Raw genomic sequence first — 14,815 nt, 5'->3', positions numbered from 1 at the left:
AGTGATGTTTCATGTGCATTTCTCTATAAGAAGCTGAGGCAGGAGCAGCTCCAAGCTCTCCCTTCTCCTACATGTTTGGTTGGGCTGGGTTGACTGTGGGACACTTTAAACACATAGCAAGTAGAAAAACTACATTATTGTCACTGTGTATCCTCCAGCATTAGACCCAGAGTAACCAGCTATTGAGGTAAAAGTGAAGAAGGGCCCATCTGTGTTGTCACATAGTCACCTCTGCTCTCATAGAAGCAACTTTACATGCACCCCATGGACATTTCCTCTGTCAAAGCCCCCCAATCTGTAATAACCAAGGAAATCTCTACTGAAGGTTAGTTCCAGGAATCTCACTTTGAAATAAGCAGCATTAACAATGTTTCAGAAATATTTCTTCTGTCCAGTTTAATCATAGTTTACTCAAGCTCTAAAAAGTATTAAAATAAACTTCAATTTTCCCCTAACTACATTTATTTATAAATATCTGAGAAGGTACCTGTCCACATGAAATTTGATTTTTAGAGCTAATAAAAATCCTGGATGCAAGCAGAGACCCGAAGCCTGTGCCCTCTGTGCACATGTCAGGGGAGCAGACAAGGCCACCCTTCCTAAAAGCAGGGTAGGGTTGGGTGCTAAGATGCTGATGGCAGCACAGGAGCAGGCAGTGCCTGATCCTCACTCATGCTTGGGGACTCAGAGGTCCTGATGTAATAGTGCATCAGGGCCACCATAATGCTTCTCAGAAATCCCATTTTTCTGCTATTTTTAGATCTCAGTACAGCTAGTGCCAAAGTTGAGCAAGGAGTTTAACCAAACTATGAGAAGAAAATGGGCCAGGACAGAAAGGAACACAGGAAGGAAAGAGAAAGTAAAGAGGATTTTGTTTGTTTGTGGTGCTAGAGATTGAACACAGGGCCTAGTGCATGCAAGGAAGCACTCTACCAACTGAGCTATATCCCCAGCCCTAGTGAAGATTTGAGGAGAGGAATGAGAAAGCTGGAGGGAACACTATGGTAGGTCACCACTCATCAGCACCTGTCACCTGGAATGATGATGAATGGAGGGCAGACCATCTGGGACTAGATGCAGCTTTTCAGAGCAATAAAAACACATGCACATGATGTCAGCTGGACTTTCAGGGAGAATTGGGGCTGTTTTTTTCTCCATCTCAGGGACCAGGCAATCACATTTCTGTGAATCCCATACCCAGGAAGAGGTTAACCTAACAATATTGCCTAATTACTGACTGGCCCTCCTGTGCCCCACCAACCTCCTCAGGGTGACCTAGGATCATAAGCCCAGCTGACCTCCAACTTGCCTCCCTCACCTTCCTTGCAGGGACACTACCAATCTGACAAGCATGAACAGGAGGATTCCACTTGAGGATGTCTGTGCTTGTGCTCCCACAGATCCCCAACTTGGGAGAGGAATGAGTCCAATGACCATCGGTTGAAAAGCATCCAGACTTTGCTTTCTGAAATCTTGAACTGCCTCCTCAAGTCTGGGCAGAGTGTCCACCTGCTGTCCTGAAGTCCACTCCAAAGAGACTAAAAACAAGGGGAAACTCCTCCTCCTTAGAAAGAAGGAGAAGGAAGAGACATTTTCCTTGAAGTAAAACAACTCTGCTACCAAATATGCTTCCACACAGCCATGGTAAGAAGTGCTGGGCACCTGGTCCAGAAACCACCAGTACCCAACCTGAGGACATCAAAGAGAAGGACTTCCCAGACAGCCTGGAATTGATTTGATTCTGGAGAGAGGAACTGGTAGAGTTTGCAACAGACTCTCCACCAACCCTTCCTGCACTTTGGATTTTTGGGTTTCACAGTTAAGTTATTTTGTCTACACCTATACCATAACTTCCCTCCTGCCTGTGAGAGCTCTCTTATGCACCTGCCATTCTCCTCATTTCACAATGCCCAACAAATAATGGCTGTTCCCACTGGACAGGGAAAGTCTGGCTGGCCTTAGGCTGATGAGGGAGGGGCTTGTGGTAAGCAAGATGAAGCTGTGGATTTCTTAAGGCCAGGGGCGTGGAAAAGAAAACCTCCAATATAACCAAGGTCATTTGCAGCCATTATCTCCAAGGAAATGTGGCCAAATCCACTTCTAAGCCCTAGTGGGATCCACAACCAACAAACATCAATAGTTTTAAAGGTGGGTCTAGGTTCCTGTGGCATTCATCTTGGTACCTTTGAAACACTATATTTTTATCTCACCAGTCTCCCTATCAGCCCAGGTGCAACCTTATGATCTGTTAAGTGGCGAAGGGCTAGTATGGAACCCTGATTGCTCAACACTTGAAGGTGCCAATGGGAAGCAGCAAGGAGAACTGAGCCCCACCCCTTACCTGCATCATGAGACAGACAGGTGCATATCAGTATGTATCCAGAATTATAGTAAAGTGTTGAGGGCCACAGCCGAGTCGGGATGATGCATGGCATTTTTGCCAGAAGTAGTGGTTGAGAGGTGACACCAGCAAGCCATTAATGATGACTTTTGAGTTCTCGCGGAGTTCCCATTGAGTTCCAGTTGAGCTCTCACGGGGATTCCTTGGCCTATGCCTTCTGTATATAAGAGGAGGACCTATTACAGCCCAGTGTACCACAGCCCATACCAAAGAACTGTGGAGCTCCAAATATGGCAGATGGCTCTCAATCACACAGGCTCAGGTGTTGGGAATCTACAAAAGACATCCAGCCAAAAGAGAACCCTTCCATACTGAACAAATAATTACTCTCTAAACACCATAGCAACCTACATGGAGCCCTACAGGCCATTACAATGTCCAGTTCAAGAATGCAATTGTAATGGGCTTCAGCAGGCAAGACTGGCTGATGATGGCACCACAAGATTCTCACCAAGTAACAGCATCCATAAAGACTCCAGGGAGTTTGCATGGCATAATCCTGAGTTGGCTGAGGTCATTCATATGCTGCAGCACCAATTAAACTCTATCCAAGCAAACACAGCAGCCTACTTCCAGCACAACTTTGGTGACAGACAAGTGAAGATGGAGGTGTGTAAGGTAGGGGGAAGCAAGCACCTGTTTGAGCCTGTGGACCATAGGATTTTGGAAGGTCAGAAGAATGCTTGTATTTCCCTCTAAAACTTGTTTTTTGAAAGTTCACAGATTAAAACCAAATAACCACAGAAAATGTTGGTTGGTACCTGCCTTCTTGCAACTGTTGAAGAAATCTATTGATGCAGAAGTAAGGGAGGCTGTTACAGTTTATTGGGGTTTATTTTATTTTGATGCCATAAAGATGACAGTCATCCAAGATGCCCTCTCATCCTTCACAAACACTCTGATCATTCCACTTTGTATGTGGAATTACTTTTTTTTTGTCTTAACAATCTCAACTACCCTGTTTTCCTCAATCCCTGGGGCCACATACTGACAACTGCAGTCTCCAGTTTAAACTATTCCATAGTGGTGGCATGTCAACTACCTGTTGGTATTACTTTGAAAAATGATGCACTTTGGATCAAGACTTGGTGTGATGCATATTAACGTTGGAAGACTGAAGAGGTAGAGTATGATCTGAGTCTTCATCACTGTTTTCCACAAACATATTTTCATATTCTTTATGTGGAAGAAAAGATTTTAAAGTACAAGCCAAATTATTTTCATTGGTGGAACTGAAACAAAAAAATAACTTAAAAACAAGAAACTTGGTTATTGATTAAACAGATAATTAAAAAAAAACTATTCTAGTAATTGATGTGTTTATTATCTGCCTCAGAATCCAGGGTTGGAGGTAGAATTTTGAATATGGATGGTGTTGCTTTCATCATTATACCCAATTTTTGAAAACAGCAAGCCCCATTTGACCACTAACTTCAGCCTGAGTATTCCTGCTGCTTTGAGGTAATCAAATGGTGTGCATGATATTTTACCTGAGCTGCTACCTGTTACAGACTTGAACTTCTGCTTAAGTTGAAAGCAAGAGTCCCTGTCTACAAAGGGAAACAAGCAAAACAAAACCATAAAGATCTAAAGTATTCATTGGTAATGTTTAAAAAAAATCTTGGTTTCAGCTTTCAGGAGTTAATATTTTTGTTCTAATCTGATAACTGGATATGGTTGATTTATATTGGGTTTTTTTAAACTGTGGAGCTTTCATGTTTCATGTAACTTAGTCTTAAGAGATTTTTTTATTTAGTTACCAGTGCTTTTGATAATGTGGTTGGGAACAAAACAGAAACTATTTATAAGTGTAATAAAACTTCATTCTTTGAGTATTGGGACAGTTCATTCAGATCCTACTCTTAAAGCATCTGGGTATATTAAAAGATTCAAACAGTGATCTGTGTGGAGGAATACTCTGCAGTTATTTAACATAAGCCTGATTTGTGATCTTGAAGTAGTTCTGCAAAATCTGGTATTACTATGTAAAGTTATTGCTTTTGGTAAATTTTGGACCCATTTATTAATAAACAAATACGGATTTGAAAAATTTTAAACTTAATTTGTGCTGTCACAGAAACTTGCTCTTGTTTACCGGATATAATTCCCCAATTCATTGATGAGAAGGGATATAAACTCTAAACTCATTTAGTTATGGGGGGTGTATTTACTGTAGGAAGATGACACAGATGCCATCAGAGATTTGTGACTCAACTGGGGTGTTTCCACTAATAAACAATACATGGTAGGTGTGCATTCATTACAAATAAATGTATCTACCAAGACAGAGCTACTTTAAAGACTGAGTTTTGTCTTGTGTTTAAAGGGAATACAAGCATGTGTTCACACTGCAAGATTTGTACTTGCTAGAGAATCTGTTTTAATATAGTGGTTTGGCCTATGATTATTTATAGGTTTTACAAATTTAGAATCACTTTCTCTTGAAGGTGGCTCATATTTTTCAACTGTGCACATAAAATTGAGTTGAAGTTCACTGTGCCTTTTTTCTTTATCCAAATTTTGAGTTAAAGCTTCATATGGTAACTGCATTCTGTTTATACACTATAATCTACATTTTTTAAACACGTAGTGTTCACCGAAAATAGGAATAACAAAATCAAATCAAATTATGGTCACAAATGTTGGTGAAACCATTAAAGTGCAAATTATCTGAGTGTGTATTTTTCCCCCTCCAATTTAGTTTTTTACAGACTCTCATACTTAACTGATGGTTATCTTTAAAATTTTGCACACACTGAGATTAAAATTGGGCTTTACTATGATGATTCCTATTTCCTCTTGTGCTTTAAGTGCAAACTAACATGTAAGCAAACATTAGCATCAAAGCAGACATACGTGTGCATTTGCTTGATTCCGTTTGTTGTGACCTTACCAGTTTTGAATTGGAATTATACCATCTCATATACAAAGAAAACTAAGTATATGGATGTACTTTTAAGTTCTCAGAACAGTGTTTTAAAAATTGCATTATTTTCAAACTCAGTTAAAATAGACTAAAATGTTCATTCAAAAGAAGTATCTAAAAGTGTTTTTATTTTCATATATGGACTTAAGTTTTGTAAAAAAATAAAAAAAATGCTGCTATCAAATAAAAACAAAAGGATATGTGGAATCAGAAACATTTTATTATACCTGTGTCAACATTAGACTAAGACCAATTCAAATCACATCCTTCCTCATCCACCGTCAACCAACAGGTCACCCATCATTCAGTCAATCAGTATCACCTCTTTCTTGCCAGCACTGTTGAGAATCAGAGACAGTAATTCTGGATAGGATATGATCCAGTCACCTGTGCAGTATTTCATTAGCCAAGGGGATGCCACACATAAGGGCCTGTACCCTGGTTCCAGTAACCATTACCAATTTACAGCAGTTCCTATTTCTCAGCAGCAAGAGAACAAAATAGATGGCTACAGCATCAACCGCTGTATTATAATCAGATGACTCCCCAGAAAGAACATTGATGGATACAGATTAGATTTGTAGACTCCTCTTAGCTATGCAGATCCTTATGTTGATAACTGAGTAGACTTTCCAGCTTCTACTGATTACTCGACAAACAGTATGGACTGAAATACACCACAAATTACTTAGACTTTTATTTCACTAAATGACCTTTTACAGAGCAGAATAGAAGCAGGGGAGCTTTCACTGCAGAGAGGAAGAGATGACTGTCCCAGCTCCCAAAGTCAAAGTGAATAATTTCTCCCTGCATCTTGATTGTTATTGTTGTTGTTATTCTTTGCACTATTGGAGATTGAACCCAGGGCCTTTCACATACTAGGGAAGCAATGTGCTACTGAGGTCCATCCCAGCCATTTTTATTTTATTTTGTGACAACATCTCACTGAGTTTCCCAGGCTGGCATTGAACATCAGTTCCTCCTACCTCGGCTTCCCAGGAAGTGGAATTACTGTTGTACACCATCCTGCTCAGCCCTCTACCTATGTCATTATTTTTATTATTGTAATTTTTTGTTGTAGATGGACACAATACTTTATTTTATTAATTTATGTGGTTCTGAGGAATGAACTCAGTGCCCATGCATGCAAGGCAAGCATTCTACCACTGAGCCACAACCCCAGCCCCTCTACCTTTATTTTTTATGGGACCATCAATGAATTGAATAATATGTACCCACATCAGTGAAAATGGATCTTCTTTGCCAGTCCTCTGAGTCAAATGCTAATCTTTACACAAGCAGAAAAAAAAGTCTCACCAGTTTTTGGTGTGTACCTTCATGCAGTTGAATTCATGTTAGAAAAATTATCTCACCCACTTTATTGTATTGCTCATTTATATATTGCTGGAATTAATTTATTAATACTTTATTACAAAATTTGCATATATGATCATGAGGGTTATTGATCTATAGGTTTTGGGCTTCTTTGTTTTTTTTTTTTTGGAAGGCAGGGATCTCTTTAGTATTGTATAAAAGTCCTGATGAATTCACAAAATTAATCATGAAGTATTTCCTCCTTCTCCATTTTCCAAAAAAAAATTCTATAGCATTTTAATGTGTTTTCATTATTAATAGAAATACCCAGTTAATCAATGTGGACCTAGAGATTACTTTTTATTATTAATATAGTTTTATTTTTTTTATTTTTTTTTTTTAATTTTTTATTGTTGGTTGTTCAAAACATTACAAATTTCTTGACATATCATATTCCACACTTTGATTCAAGTGGGTTATGAACTCCCACCTTCACCCCATACACAGATTGCAGAATCACATCAGTTACACATCCATTGATTTACATATTGCCATACTAGTGTCTGTTGTGCTCCGCTGCCTTTCCCATCCTCCACCATCCCCCCTCCCCACCTCTCCCCTCCCCTCCCCTCCTCTCTCTCTACCCCCTCCACTGTATAACCCTGAGGGTCTCCTTCCATTTCCATGCAATTTCCCTTCTCTCTCCCTTTCCCTCCCCCCTCTCATCCCTGTTAAATGTAAAAAAATGTGGCATTTATACACAATGGAGTATTACTCTGCATTAAAAAATGACAAAATCATAGAATTTGCAGGGAAATGGATGGCATTAGAGCAGATTATGCTAAGTGAAGCTAGCCAATCCCTAAAAAACAAATGCCAAATGTCTTCTTTGATATAAGGAGAGTAACTAAGATCAGAGTAGGGATGAAGAGCAGGAGAAGAAGATTAATATAGTTTTAATAATAGAGCACTAGTCAAATTATTTGTTTCTTTTTTTTTTTTTTTTCAGAGTAGAAATTAGAAGTTTATTAAAGGACAGCAGAAAAGACTTCTCCCGGAGGAAGAAGGGGACCCAAGAGGTGGAATCCCCAAATTATTTGTTTCATTTTGAGTAAGTTTAGTACCTTGGGATTTTCAAGAAATGGATCCACATTTGAATTTATGTATGTAGGGTAATGTTATAATATTTCCATATTATGCTTTTGATCTTTTTAGGATCTTAAATGATATCTTATTGTCATTCTTGATAATACTAATGTGTGTTTTCTTGCTTTTTTCATAAATGCCAGTTAGAATGTTATTATTTTTTACTTTTTCAGAGAATGATATTCTGTTTTCTCATAAAAAATTAGAGGAAGAATTGGGGAAGAGAGGATCTGAACAGTGGAGTTGGAGGGTCAAAAGATTCACCAAGTGTTTATGCATGAAAGCTGATATATGTGGTAGCCCAAGTGTGACCTCAAAGAAAGAAGTGCTGGACTCACATAGGGAGTTATTCCTTTGTGGTTCTGCAGCCAAATATCTGGTTATGGGCCTGATGCCACTGTTGGTCTGTGCTGGCTGCAGTCATGAAGGCAGAGCTCCATTCAAATGGAGAACAAAAGAAAGCTGGAATCCACAAGTACCTCTCCACCTGTCCATCACCACACTTAGCCAGAAGAGTGCTAAAATAATAATAATGTAGGCTTACGCTCATACACATTTCTCTTTTCACTAATTTCTCTTTAGGCCAATTCTGAGAAGTGTACAACAAAGGAAAATCTGGTGAACTTAGTCCTAATTTAGCTGAGTTGACATGGCACAAAATAGAAGATCCCTAAAATAGATTTGCAGACAAGAAAAATTACCAGAAAAAAGAGCAGTTGATAGTTTAAGAAAATATGGAATTTATAAATGTGCATGGACCAATACAATAGCTTCAAAATACATGTCGAAAAAAATGACAAGAACTAAAGGAAATCTACTGTCACATATAGAGTTATAAACACTTGCTGTCTGTAAAGAATAGAACAAGTACAAGAAAAAGTGTGTATGGCTATAAAGGATTTGAACACCACAAGGGTTTATAGATTATTATATCCAGCAGATAGAGAAGACAAATTCATTTTAGGATTACATGAAACATTCACTAAAAGTAAAATGTCTGGTAGATCATTGTTATAGATTTAATCTTGTATTTTCCATCCACACTTATGTGCTTAATGTTGAGTCCCCAGCTGATAAAACTATTAGGGGTGATGGAAACTTTGAGAGCTGGGCCCTATTTTGAGGAAGTTAAGTCATTTGAGACATACTCTCCAAGGGGATATTGGGACCTGTACCCCTTCCACTTTCTCAAATCCCCCACACCATGACGTGAACACCTTTGCTCTACCACATGACCCCAACAAAAGTGTTTGGCTTTACCACAGGTCAAAGGAAAGAGGTCAAGAAACAATAGACTAAAACTCTCAAAATATTAGCTTAAACAAATCTTTTCTTGTTTTAAGTTGTTTTTCTTAGGTATTTTGTCAATGTTTGTAAGTTACCTACTACAATAATAAAGTGAGCCTCAAAATTTTAAGAATTTTTTCAGAATATAATATTTGACAACAAAATTAAATTATGTAACAACAATGTAAATATTTGAAAGGTAAACAAACCTTTTGGAATTTGACTAATGTATTTCTTTAAAAAATACATGTAGTATGATAGTCAAGCCAAAGTGACTCCATTTTGTTTAGTAATTCCATTTTGTAAAACAACAATTCCAAATAGAAAGGTCATGACTGGGGCAGGATGTTCTTTTTTTTTTTTTTTTTTTTTGCTATGGAAACCTTTAAGAACACAGAACTACTTATTGGGGCATTGTTTCTGTAACTAGGGTAATGGGACTGTGTTTCTGTAATTGGGGTGACTGGACTAATTGTGATTGGCTAAGTGTCCTGCCGCCAGACTGCACTTTCCAGCTTCTGTAACTTGGTTTGCTTGCATTTTCAAGACCCTGCAAATGTCCCTTTCATGGTTTTCAGGCTTATAAAGAGTGCCCTTGAAATTGTTTGGGGCTGATCAGGGGAAGAGCTTTATGTTCTAGTCAGTCACCACCAGTGTGCTTCAATAAAGGCTTGAATCGATTATATGTGAGTGGTCTGGAAGTCATTTTATGAAACCCCAGGATGATGCTTTAACTATAGCAGTAGGTTAAAGAAAAAAATTACAGGGGAAGTTGGAAATTATTTTAAGCTGATGAATAACTGAGATTCAACAAGCAACAGCAAGAGCATGCAGCTGAAGAAACTCTTATAGGAGCATTTCTACTTCCACCTGCTTACATTAGAAAATGATTGGGATAAAATCAGTGTTTGTCTTAGCTCCCACCTTGAGAAACTACAAATAAAGAAAGGAAATAAACAAAGTATATGGATGAAGAAAATAATAAAGATAAAAGATAAAATAAAGAAAATAGAAAATGATGATACCATAAAGAAAAGGAAGAAGACAGGAAATGATTCTTCAAAAAGTTTTATAAACTTGATGAAAGCAAGACCAACTGAGAGAGAAAAGAACAATAAGCAATATCCAAAAACAAAATGTATTAACAGATCTGAAGGTATTACAATAATACAGTACTGTGTATCTTCTTGTAAGGATATATCATATAAAGCACATTTAGTTCAATGACAACATTAGATAAAAAAAATCTTGGAAAACAATCAAAATAAATACAAGAGAAAAGTGAAAAATCTGAATACCCGAATACATGTGATAGTAATTTAAATAATAAAAAACTTACCAAATGTACTCTAAAAATATGACTTTATTGGTGATTTTATCAAATATTTAAGAAAGAATTTTATACAAAGATTTTCTGATAACATGTCTGGAATATATGATATGGTCAAACCCAGCTTATGAAAACATAAGGATCCTGATCACAAAATACTCAAACAACACTTAACTTTTTATATGTATATATTTTTAGTTGTAGTCAGACACAATATGTTTATTATATATATTTTTATGTGGTGCTGAGGATCAAAACCAGTGACCCACACATGCTAGGTGAGCACTTTACTGCTGAGCCAAAACCTCAGTCCCATATTTTGACTTTTTAATTAAAATTTATAATAAGTGTTACTTTTTTGCAGTGCTGGTGATCAAACCTAGGGCCATGTGAACCTTAGTCAAGCACTCTACTGCTAAGTTACAACCTCAGCCATCACAAGTACATTTTAAGGTAAGAAAATGACAAACTAATATTCTTTATGAACAGAGATACAAAAAACACCACCAAATATTAGGAAAGTAAATCTCAAAATATTATAAAATGAAGATAGCCTTTGGAGTGGCCTATGCATGGAGCTGATCTCTAGGGCTGCTCACCTCTCCCCCTCCATTGCCTTAGCTACAGGTTGTGGCCACCTGCCTCTTTTGGAATTAGCAGCTCTGAGGGGCTGGGGCAGCATGCCATAGGTCTTCAGACCTCCCTGTTGCTGACATCCCCCACTGGAAGCACAGCATTGCAGGAGTTGAGGAGCCCAGACCAACTGCAGAGGCAGTCATTCGGTGAAATCATCCTGCAGTTCCTGGACTGGTGAAGGCACTCCCTCTCTCACTCGCCCTCTTCACTGTGACTCTTGACAAGGTCACAGTGAAGATAAGTGCTAGCAAAACTACTCTCCCAATGTCTTGACAAGGTCACAGTGAGGATGAATGCTGACAAAGCCATGCAGGTGGGAAACTGAAACCTTGAGACCCATTTTAATGTAATTGGGACTTCTCATTTTCATGCTCATGTTCCTGACACGAGGCAAGAATATGTTAAATGCTAAACCAAATTAAGTTTTAGATGGCTAGAACATGACAGGTAGTTCATACCTTGAAGGCTGTTCTACTACCTCTCAGCATATCAAGGACAAAACAGAAAGCTGGTCTTCTATATTAGTACATTGAGGACAAAAGTGATAATGGACAACAATCATTCTCTGAAAGGTCACGAGAATTTTAGGCACCACATTGATTATATCAACTAAGAACTCAAGCCCATGTTTTTGGCCTCTCAGAAAATCTAATCATTATGCTAATTGTACAAAGCCCACCATATGTAGTCTTATTTTTGATTAAGGGAAAGTTATGTTATACACTTAAGAAAGTTAAGACATATAAAAATACATTCTCCTCTTTTCTATAAACCCTCTTTTTCTTTACATAGGGACTTATGATGGGCATAGTTAATATTGGAGGTAAGTGGACTGATGTTTACAAGTTGCTTTTCAGTGAGAGAGATTATAAAAACATATGAAGTAGTACACCTTGACTATGAAACAAAGAAACTCTTTGAGAAACCAGCTCAACCAGTTTCATGAGAATAAGTGTAGGAATTAATGCTTTATAAGATATATTTTAGAATAATGTTAGAAATATTTTATTTATATTCTTGGGCTTAGAATTTTTTAGTTTTTAGCTGTATGGGTTTCTGACATGCTTTAAGAATGGTTTATAGACTTTAAGAATGGTTTATAGACTTTAGGATACTTAAGTAAAAGATTTAAGGAGACTTCTTTAGATGGGAATTTTAGATTAGAAATAAAGTGCAGGTGTACTTTAAACTTAAAGGTTAATGATAGGTTAAGAGACTTAGAGTCTGGTTATGTGGTATGGCACCAGTTAATAAGAAAATAGCATATCTTGGGAAAAATAGTACATCTTGGGAAAATCTGAAAAATGTAAATTAGTGATGTATTTTATTAATGATTCTGTATCCTTAATAACTTATAAATAAATGTCACATCCTGGAAAAATGTAAATTGATGTTACATTTTTCTATACCCCTAGTGATGGTTAAGGAAACGTCACATCTTGGCAAAATTTTGAAATTGTATAATCAATGATGTATTCTGAATCCATATGATAAGAAGAAAAAAATGCAATAAAAGATGACCCAAAGAAAGCTGCACTAGAGTTCTTTCTCTCTGGAGATTGCTCCAATGGAACGACCCCTGTCTCATTCTTTTTACCAAAGCCACTCATCCTTCAGGACCCCCTGAACCCCGTTAGAGGGAAGTCATCACACAATGGCACATGGAATGTTGACATAGAAAACCAGACCCTGAAAGATGAATGTGATGCCCTGCAGATCACTTCTACTGCCTTGGGAGAGAAATTGAGGAAAACTACTGAAGAGAACCAGGAGCTAGTCACCAGGAAGATGGCCAAGAAAGCCTCCATGCAGAGAACAAAAAGGACTCCAGGAGACAGCAAGCCTGGCTGCCGAAAGAGCTTGCCAAAGCTGCAAAGGAACCACTGCCAGTAGAACAGGATGATGACATTGAAGTCATTGTGGATGAGACAGAGCACACAGAGGAGATCTCTCCTGTGCAAGTTGTCAGCAGAGCAGCCGCTAAGTGACACAGCCTGCTAGAGGCCTTCTGGATTCTCATCACTAATATCTTTGGAAGATGCTTTGTCTCTTACTTCACAATCCCCCAGGATAATGTGGATATTTACCCTGGTTCTGGCTAAGGATCTGAGGGTACCAACTACTGCCTTATGTGTCTTTGATGCACACGATGGGGAAGTTAATGCTGTGCAGTTCAGTACAGGTTCTGGGTTACTGGCCATGGGTGGATGAAAGTGTTAAGTTATGGGAAGCATCTGGAGACAAATGTGAGTTCAAAGGCTCCCTATCTGGTAGTAATGCTGGTATTACAAGCATTGAATTTGATAATGCTGGGGCTTACCTCTTAGCAGCTTCAAATGATTTTGCAAGCCAAATCTGGACCATGGATAATTATTGATTATGACACACACTTACAGGACATAGTGGGAAAGTTCTCTCCACTAATTTCTTTCTAGACAATGCATAGATCATCTTAGGAAGTCATGACCTGACCCTCAAACTCTGGGATCTATGAAAAAACAAAAAACATTGTTTGCAGGATTCAGTTGCAGTGATATTTTCTGCGCAGAGCAGTGTGTAATGAGTGGAGTTTTTGACATGAAATTTGGTTTCTAGGACACCTGATCAGAGAGTGTGGTTCAAGAAATCGAGCTGTTAGAGAAGATCACTGCCTTGGATGTAAACCCAGAAAGGACTGAACTTCTGTGTCATTCCCATGATGACCTGCTGAAAATCATTGATCTGCAGATAAATGCTCTCAAGTAGAGGTTCAGTGTGCCTAGACTGAAGTGTGGCTCTGACTGGACCAGAATGTCTTCAGCTCCAATGGCAGTTATGTGGCAGAAGTCTTGGCCAATGGCTCTCTTTATGTCTGGAGTGTGCTCATAAGGAAAGTGGAGAAGGTTCTTTCAAAACAACACAGTTTCTCCCTCGGCCTGGATTCAGTGAAGCCTGACTGCTAAGGGAGCCAGACTTCTTTAATTCCATGCTGCTTCATACAGAGCAGGGAGACTTTCTCCAGCATTCTTTTGCTCTTAAGAAGTCCCTGCTTGGATGGGTGAAGCTGAACTCTGACTGAAGAGTCTGGTTTCTGGTTTCTGGCTGACTGTGGTCTTGACCCCAGCGCTATTCTCGTCTCTCGCTGAAGCTCCTCATCAACGAGGTGACATAGTCTCCCTCCAGCATGCATGTCATCAGTGTGGACAAAAGCTGCAAAGCTGTGCTGAGGACACAGAGTTGATGGCCTTTAGGAGAGGTTCAGGGACTTGCATAGCTTTGTCATGTGGGTGCAGGTCCTTCCAAAGAGCTCAAGCCCTGTGACATGGTGGCCTTCCTTCAGACACGATTTCTGAGATGATGATGATGATGATGATGATGATGATGATGATGATGATGATTTTGTAATCCTGGGGATTGAACACAGGGCCTTGTGCATGCAAGGCAAGCACTCTACAAACTAAGCTATATCCCTAGCCCAATTTCTGAGACTTTTGACTATGCTCTTTAGTGGCCTGGAAGAATTAACACTGAAATAGCTTGACCCTGCAAGTCACCTGGCCAAGGTTCAAGCTCTTGCCTCAATTGGGGTGGGAAACACTACTATCTCTGACCTGCCATACCTCCTTGAGGAACACAGGGTCTCCACTGGGTCTTCTCACTGGGGGTTAGTACCAATGACACCCCACGTCTGGGTTGGTTCTCAGCTGTGCTTCTCCCATCCTTCCAGAGTCAGTTCTGCCTGATTCACAGCCACTCACCTGGAGGTCCTTTGCCCAGTGGACTTGCTCTAAGCATT

The 14,815-nt window shown here is 38.9% G+C and overlaps 2 pseudogenes; both read left to right on the top strand.

The window, feature by feature from the left end:
• Window positions 1-2,551: 2,551 nt before the first annotated feature.
• LOC124099477 (plakophilin-4-like) lies at window positions 2,552-6,039 on the top strand (annotated as a pseudogene).
• Window positions 6,040-11,329: 5,290 nt separating this feature from the next.
• Window positions 11,330-13,982, top strand: LOC124099472 (autophagy-related protein 16-1-like; annotated as a pseudogene).
• The last annotated feature ends 833 nt before the right edge of the window (window positions 13,983-14,815 follow it).

This window comes from Marmota monax, unplaced genomic scaffold (genome assembly GCF_021218885.2).
Source record: "Marmota monax isolate L192 unplaced genomic scaffold, Marmota_monax_Labrador192_F-V1.1 WCK01_AAM20220418_F8-fsc00659, whole genome shotgun sequence".
In the NCBI taxonomy this organism is placed as follows: Eukaryota; Metazoa; Chordata; class Mammalia; order Rodentia; family Sciuridae; genus Marmota; species Marmota monax.
This window is presented reverse-complemented; position numbering and strand designations above follow the sequence as displayed.